The sequence below is a fragment of the Poecilia latipinna genome, unplaced genomic scaffold (assembly GCF_001443285.1).
Source record: "Poecilia latipinna isolate Pla-1442-1.1 unplaced genomic scaffold, P_latipinna-1.0 Scaffold1536, whole genome shotgun sequence".
Lineage (NCBI taxonomy): Eukaryota > Metazoa > Chordata > Actinopteri > Cyprinodontiformes > Poeciliidae > Poecilia > Poecilia latipinna.
The window spans coordinates 139,834-148,287 of record NW_015114152.1 but is presented as its reverse complement, the minus strand read 5'-3'; the positions used below and the strand labels follow the sequence as shown (position 1 = coordinate 148,287).

At 41.9% G+C, this 8,454-nt stretch overlaps 1 protein-coding gene across 5 annotated transcripts in view; it reads right to left on the bottom strand.

The window, feature by feature from the left end:
• The window catches only part of flrt1a (fibronectin leucine rich transmembrane protein 1a), a 71,556-nt gene that overhangs the window by 32,645 nt on the left and 30,457 nt on the right, over nucleotides 1-8,454 (bottom strand). Inside the window, exon 2 of one of the 5 annotated variants that reach the window (XM_015058366.1) lies at nucleotides 1,792-1,936. The exons of the other annotated variants lie outside the window; for them this stretch is intronic. The gene's annotated coding sequence lies outside the window, so the exon portion shown is untranslated. The remainder of the gene's footprint in view (nucleotides 1-1,791; nucleotides 1,937-8,454) is intronic. 5 annotated transcript variants of the gene reach the window in all.

The following is an 8,454-nucleotide window of genomic DNA, read 5'->3' as shown; positions in this document are numbered from 1 at the left end:
TGAACTATTCTCTACATCATGATAAAAAATTAAAAAAAACGTGAGGTTCTTTCAGGCTGTATGGAGAGCGTGAGAGGCAAAGCAGATAACAGGAAGGCTTAAAGGGAGAGAAGTGGGGAAAGCTTTGTGTGTTTTCCAAGTCATTTTATAGCACAATTAAATGAAAATGCCCTATACATCAAAAATAACAACAAAACAAAACTGCATATGACGCCTTGAAAATTGTCCTCCGTCTCTTTAAGAACCTCCCCCTTTAGCAAGTGACACAACATGCCATCCACAACCAATCTTAGGAGTGTTGTAGTTCATATGATGAGCTCAGAAAACTCGCAGTTCCTCCAACTGTTAGCTAGTTGTGCTAATATGAGATGTGAAAGTCATTTTATGTGTTTAAAACTGTAAATCCCTGTTGTGCAGCTCCATCACATCTCCTCCTCGTGTAAATAAATAATGAGTCCTTATGGCAGGATGGCTAGACAAAATATTTTAAGTGCTGTTCTTGCAAAACTCGGCTTTGTTCCGAGCCTGTTAATTTGTCTTTTGAAGACAGTCGGGATCAATTTTCTGCGCAGAATCAATTTACACCTGGAAATAAAAATATTTTACAACACGATGACAAAAAAAGAAGAAGAATGCTGAATGAAGTAAAGTGGTTTAGAGATTGTTTTTGCAAGTTTCCGGCCCAACAGCTACAACCTGAGCATTGATATATGATACTATTAGAGCACAGAGGAGTAGAGTACAAATCACATCAGATATTCGTGCAACTTAATACCAGAAATGCCTGAAAAAACACAACCTAGAAAAAAATGTTGGAAGCTCAGACTTATTACAGGATTTTAGCTAGCATATCAAAATATGTCTTTCCTTGTTAACAGCTGCAGGGGGATTCAGAGTCCCTTCAGACCTGAGAGGCCAGGATGAATCTTAAAGTATTTCTGCATTTAAATGCGAGTCAGGAGATAAGTGGCATTTTTTGGAGGGGGTTGGGGGAAGTGTCTTGTGTATTTGTGTGCAGATTCACCGTTAGCTGCAGGTGAAATGGAAACCTTTGAGGTCTGACTCTACCTGCTTTGCACATCAAGCTCCAGCTCAGTCAGAATGGGTGGAAATGATTTTTTTTAAGCCTTACAACACATTCTCAGTTTGATTTAGGTATGGACTTTGACTGGGCCGCTGCAGCTCATAAATATGCTTCGATATGAACCATTCCGTCTTAGCTCTGGTTGTATGTTTAGGGTCGTTATCCTGCTGGAAGGGGAACCTCTATCTAACAAAATACCACCGTTGCTCTGTATTTATCTAATTCATTCATTCATGTTTCGCTAAAGTCTGTCTGGCCTCCCTGCAAATATATATTTAAAAAAATGACCCTGTTTTGACATGGGAAGGTGTGCATTGTTACTTTTTGTTCTCATCTGAGCAGAGCAGGTTTTGTTTTGTTTTTTGGGGGGGTTTTTTTGCCAAGATGGCTCGTTGTATTCTTTCACAATTGCTTTCATCTTGCTAATCTTTCATAAACACCAAATTTTGTTAGTGAATGACTAAAAGCAACAGATTCTCCAATCTAAACACGATCACGTGGATTCTGAAAATAACAAGAATCTCCAGGATAAAGGGGGCTAAAAAACGTACACCACACTTTTCAGCTTTTCTTGGATGACAAAAATGTACACGTCACAATTATGCCACTCCTTTATGTCGGCCTGTCATATAAAATTACAGCGAAATTCCATAATATCCGAGGTTGGAAAGTGTGGAAAAGTCTGAGGAAGCACTGCAGCTTCTTACTTCTGTGTTACTGTCGCATGTCCCGCCGCTGACACCAACATGCAGGCCTTCCCGATGTCCTATTTAAACCACATGCCGTGTTTGTTTCATGTCTCCACAACTGTGTCACGCCCACCCAGGGAGCCGCGCCGCTCGGTCGGAAAACCTTTGAAGCAGATGAATACTTCACACAGATGTTAGGTGCAAATGAAAAACCTGCGTTCAGTGTTAGAAATAAAAAAAAAAAGAAAGAAATGCTGCCACTGAAGCCGGAGCTTCCAGATCCCTGCCTTCTGGGCAGAGCGCGTTTCGGCTGTGATTTAAGGCCAGTACATCATCGGTTATATGGATGAGCTGTGATTAAACAGTTTTCAGCGCCGTGTGGCGGAGCGGCGCGCCGAGTCGAGTCAAGCTCGCACACAGGGGGCTCGAAGCTTTATTCGTGAGGAGCTCATATCCTTCTTGCGCCGGGCGTGATCTGTAAGGACAACAACTGCTTGATTACCACGGCAACATGGGAATCTGTCGCAATTCACAGGAACAGACGGTCGCAGCAGAGACCTCCAATCAGAGCGAACGGCGAGGTTCAGTTTATTCGCCTAATTTCTCTCCGCAGGTTTCTCTGATTGAATAAGAAGTTTATTTAAAACCGTCACAGCGAGAGATTTGAAGTCAGCAACACTGTGATTAACGGAAACGGCTGACACCTTCCCCCTCCAAGGACGTCTGACATGTCCAGACTATCTGGCCTCGTCCCCACGTCCCATAATTCCTCCCATCACTGCGATGAAATTTAACTGACCTTTAGATACCCAGCTCTGACACACAGGTTGGGTTGCATATCGTCAATTTTCGAGTTGATATCTCCAGTTGGACGCCTGCCAAACACCTCCCCGATTGACCTTGACAAGACCGAACCGCTTGTTCTCCCCCTCAGAAATCCTGCCCCCTTAACAAGAGCCGTCAATCACGGCGACGCGGGCGCACTTCCTCCCTTCCCCGAGCCGCGCTCAGGTTGATCTCAGACAACCAGCTGCTTCTGCTGCTATTGCAGATCCGCTGCGCGTGAAATCTGCTGACTCAGGTCCACAAATACTCTTTGTCTCCCATCTGGACTGCCGCAACTCCGACGTGGCTGAGCAACCTGAAATAACTGCAACACAACAGCTGAGATCAGCTTAAGCGTGCAACTATTTTACATGTTTTCAAGCTGGGAGTGAAAAGGGCGATTCGATTTGCAGGGAATTTTGATTTAAAATTACAGAATTGCGTACAATTGTAATTATTACTGCATTTTGATTTTGGCTACAGAAATTAAAGAAACAGAGTCACCACATTTTAAAGTCAGTGAATAGAGTAGGATAAAATGTACTTTATTCATCCCACAGGTGAAATTGCTTATTTGTTGACAAGCTACCCAATGTGTTAAATATAGACATGAATATAACCATAAGCAATGTAAAATTTGTCTAAAAAAATTTAAAAAGTATTGTAAATATGATCTAAATTTAAAATAACAAGTATGTAAATGGAAATATGTCAACATATAAACAAATCTATAGACTTAAAGAGACTCGGAGTTTGAAGTTGCATAATCTGATGGCTACATGAATGACGTCTTGTGGCTCAACTCAATAATCTCCAAAGTGTGAAAGAAAACTCAAACACAGTCGCTCTTTCAGTAAGTAATTCTCAAACAGCTTCTTTTCAACCCCAAAAGGCCATTCAGAGGCAGAGGTTTCCGAAAATGGAGTCATGTATGAATGACGCGGTGGATGTAACAGCAGAGCTAAAGTGCTAACTCTTTTAAACAAGAAAATGAATTGGTTTCTTTAGAAAAATGCTCCCATAAAAGTTTAAATGAATGTGCTTCTAGTTACTGGCACGAAAAAAAAAGGATGGTGAGTTTTCTGAGGAAAACTAAGTTATATTCTTAGTCAAACAATTTCTGTTTTCTGAGTGTCTGAGCCAAATAAATGAGAAGGTGGATAATCCAACAATTTTACTTCAAATCCACCCAGCACGTTAGCTTGAATCGAGTTTTTTAGAGCCAAACAACTTGGACTATGATTGACGGTTACTTTTACTTGGTGCACTTGAATTTCCAGTGGTAAATCATGCTGCTTCCATTCACTTCCACTGCTTTAGACAGTCACTGCATGACTGGCTGATGGAAAAGAAAGTCGTCTGTTACTGTAACTTGGAGAAACGCTGGTCAGAAAAACAGCACCTTAATAAAAACACAAACTCACTTTTGCTTTTTCTAAGTCACAATACTTGTCCCAATGCTAATTGCTGGCACATTTATTTTAACTACAGCAACAAGGTAGTACAAACTTTCCAAAAAAGGTGTGGAAGTGGTGACAGATTCCCTCTCAAACTGGCATTTCCAGATGTTCAACTTTTTCTCGGTTGTGGACATGGAAATAACATTCTGGCAGACAAGTGAGAATGAATGAATCCAGCAGCTCATCTTTTTCTCACAGTTAGCGCATAGCCAGAGGTGCATGTTTAGCTTAGCATATCGATGCTAGGTGCAGGTAAAAACAGCTAGTTTTGCTCGCTCTCTGACTAAACATTCAAATATTTGACATGAAGGTAAAACATGACCTGTAGATCAATAGGAAGAGGCTTTTTGGTCAAAGAACATGGTTTAACCCACTGGAGGAAAAAAAAAAAACATATTTAGACCTCTGATCATTCTTTACAGCTTGCCATAAAGACAAACAGTAGCATGTATGCACTGGCTCTGTTTACTGAACATCAGTCAGCTGATGTACCTTGACATAAAAACCCTTATTTCCTGCCGTATTAAGCCACTCTGACACTTTAAATTAGAGCAACACACTCGCCACACAATTCTGCGCAATAATTGTGGGACAAAAATTAAGCATATAATTCAACATTCGACTCACTGTTAGAAGCACGGATGAGAAGCTAATGAATGTTTTCAGAATAGTAAAGAACCCAATTAATGCGGGAGCTCATGTCACGCTCTGGAAACTTACATCCTGTCATATAGGAGCTAAAATTATCCACAGAGTGCCTGGAAATGTTTGTTGTTGTTTTGTTTGTTTTTTCTTGTTATAATTTATAGGGATTTTTTTTAGCTGGCCCAACATAAAGATGCACATAACTGTGAACCGAAAGGAAACTTTTCAAAATGTTTTTTACATAAGAAAATCTCAAAATGTGATGTTATATACCATCCAAGCAAGGATAACTGACAGAGCTGTTTGTTCTCAGTGTGAGTAACGTCTCTTACTCAAGCTTTTCATAACACTACAAAATCAGGAATAAAAGTATTACATTATTGTCTTATTGGGTAGATAAGGTCCGGGAGCCAAACGTGGCCCGCCATAGGTTTTTATCTGGCCCTCCAGACTCCAGTTTTTCAACAAATCTGCAAAACTCACTCAAAGTTCACACAAAATCTACAGATTCCCACTTTTTCCCCCCCCACTTTTTTTTCAGACTTTTACTGCAAATTTGTCTCAAAATTGGCCAGAAACATTGAGTTTAAGTGACTGCTGCCTCGGCCTTCCTTGTGATTGATATGGCGATTTATAAAAAGTCACGTCTAACATGATTTGTTAGCACAAATATCATAAACATTCCTTACAAATATTTTGAAATTGGCACCACAAAATCTGATTTTGATTGCAAAAAAATAATCACAAAATCCTAGATGGACTAATCAGTTTGAAAAGATGTTCAATATTATTTAATTTTAAGAAACACTTACTGAATCCTGAAACAAACAGTTATTTATTGGTATTTTTAGCAATGCAATGTGTTTTATCAATACATTCTGGCACAACCGGCCCTTTAAGAACCAGATATATGATATGACTGAAAATGAAAATGAGTCGACACCCCTGACCCAGAGGTACAGACAGTTTTATACTCCGGTTGTATTTCCCGCGTCCTCCTTGTACCATCCATGTGGACAAAGGACTTCAGCGAGCAGAACCAAGGTGCAGGACCTGAAGCCGAAGTGATCCGACACCCTCACACACACACACACACACACACACACTGCTCTCATACAGACAGAAACGCTGCGATGTGATCAGACTCTCAACGTAGCCGCACATTATGCGTATTCACTGGCAGGCCGGTGGTGGAGAGCCGCGCCGCCGGGCGCGACATATGCGAGACAAAGCGCGCCGCGGCAGATCATCGCGCGCAAACAGTGTTGTTACGCGCCTTTCCTGCTCGAGCCTCTATCTGAGAGCGCGTTCTGGGTTTCCTCGTTAACTAAGGCCAGCCTCAGACCTAATAAGAAAGCTTTTACACGCGTAATTAGGAGACACTGTAATGCGGTGTGTAATGCTCAATTTACTCTATATGATTCTCCTTCTTGTCCTCTTTAATTTCATCCTGAATCAATCCATCAAACTCCTTTTTTCCCTCCCCATTAAGCAGACTCCCCCCCCCCACCCCACATTAAAAGCCCACAACATGAGCAAACCGTCCAGTTTGCTCATGTCGACTCCATTTTGAGCCCTTCTAAAAGCACCACTGCCCTCTCTTTCCTCTCGTTTCTTTTAAAGTGTCAGCCTTGTATTTGTCAAAGCGAGGCGGAGGATGTAGCAGAAACGGAGTAAAAACGTGTAGCTGGAATAAAACGATAAAACAACAGGCTACAGCTTCCGCCAAGACGCGTACAGTAAGGCTGGCGGCAACGAGGACTCGCCGGTGGAGCCTAATGTCAACATGGAGGGAATATAGAGTGGAGAGGAAAACAGAAGCTGTGAAAATAGAGTCTGGTGCGCGCAAGTGGATGAGTAAACAGACCGATCCCACTTTTGAGAGCACGAAGGAAACTGGAGGCAGAAAGAGTAGGCACTCGGGAGAGGTTAGCAGACGGAGGCTGCCGATTTAAATGTGCGCACGCTTGGACGTTAATTAAAAGTTATCCACGGATGAATTTCACCGCAATGAATTGTTTCCCTTACCGTAAGAAACCTGCGCGCCTCCCGAAGGGCTGGAGCAGGGCCACTAAAATCTGCCATGCATGTTTTTCATGCTCTCTGCCTTTGACAGTAATGAGCCGAGCCGGCATGATTGGCCGGTTCGGCAGCTGATTAGAAGCCGTTTCCCCCTAATACGTGGATTAACTTTGACATTTTCGCAGAGACTCTTTAAAGTGTAGCAACACTTGGTGAATGTCATTTTATTGTCAGTATTTATTTCAGTCAGAAGTTCTGCCACGGCTCGGTCTTAAAAGCCTTCTACTGTAGAGGTAGCAGCAGCCAGCAGTAGGACATTTAGCTGTTTTTTTCCCCCCCAACATCATGTCTATATTTCAGTCATTTCTAAATGTCTTGAACAGAGAGTCGCAGGATGTATGGCTCGCTAAAGTAGTTCAAGCGGAAGCACAGTGCATCTCTATGAATCCAATTAAAATCTTGTTTGAAACATTTAAGATTTTAGATAACTCAGCACATTGTCTTCCCGACTCTAGTCATAATGCCTATGTTCACTCTGCCACAATTTTCTGTGAATGTGTATTTACACAAGACGACTACACTACGATGGTACCTTACCACGTCTCTTTGTTGGAGATTTCTGAGCCTCCACCATCAGTTTCAGCCCAGCTGAAAAACATGATTAGCATTCACACAGAGAAATGGCTTTCTTGGCTCAGTGATCAGATTGGTTTGTAGGTAAAAGTGAACAAACAAGTTTGAAAAAGTCATGCAAGCAGCACTTTAGTGCGAGAGAAGACGGTTCAAATTTGTGAGGATGTCGCACTATCAGACGGCATCCTCACTGTTCCTAATATAGTTAATGATTACCTTAAGAAAATACTTTGAATACTAAATGCAGTTTTCTCCAGAGTAAGAGGATCACTGGAAATCAGTAAGAGATTGGCACATGCACAGTGTTTATTAGAAGGTAACGTGGGTTCATCGGTGCAGCCGGTCCCAATGACTCTAATGAGAGCAGCCACTTTGCTAACAGAGCAGCAGCTAATGTTGCCAGTGACCGGGGGGGTGATGGGCCAGTTGACACGGTCAGTCCTGCCCAATATTCTTTAAGTCATGAACATACTGCCACTTCAGCCACCATCTTCCCCCGAGCTCCACGTAACGCTGAACAACTGTATTTTTTTTTTTTTTTTGCCCACTCAAAACTCCTCGTGATCAAACATGATAGCATGTGACGGCACGACACCGTCACGTTCCTGATCCAGTATGAACGAGTTGTTAAAGGCATTCCTTGGTTTCTCCAAGTCATGTGCACGTTTGGTCTTATTGTTCCTGTGGTTTGAACTGTCACTATTGACAGACGTACAGACAGTAATGATAGCTGAGGCCTCATGCAGAGTGGGGCGCTACGCTGCTGCTCGGTTGGTGCAACGTGTCAGCCTGTCATAGCTGTAACGTCGACTAAAACAGTTGGCTGTTTTTTATTTTTCCTCTTTACTTACACTGCAGCAAAATGAAATGTGCATTAAAAAAAAGAGTTTACGAGCAATGACTGATGGTATTATAATGATCAATCGCTGAAAATTTTGTAAAAAGACTTTGTTCACAACTTCAGGGGGAAAAGTAAAACTAAGATATTTTAGTTTTTTTTTCTGTTCAGAATGACCTGGTAACTTCAGTCTAAAGGTAAATTGAGAAAAAATGGCACATCTCCACGACAACAAAGCATGATGGTACATCCCTTAAT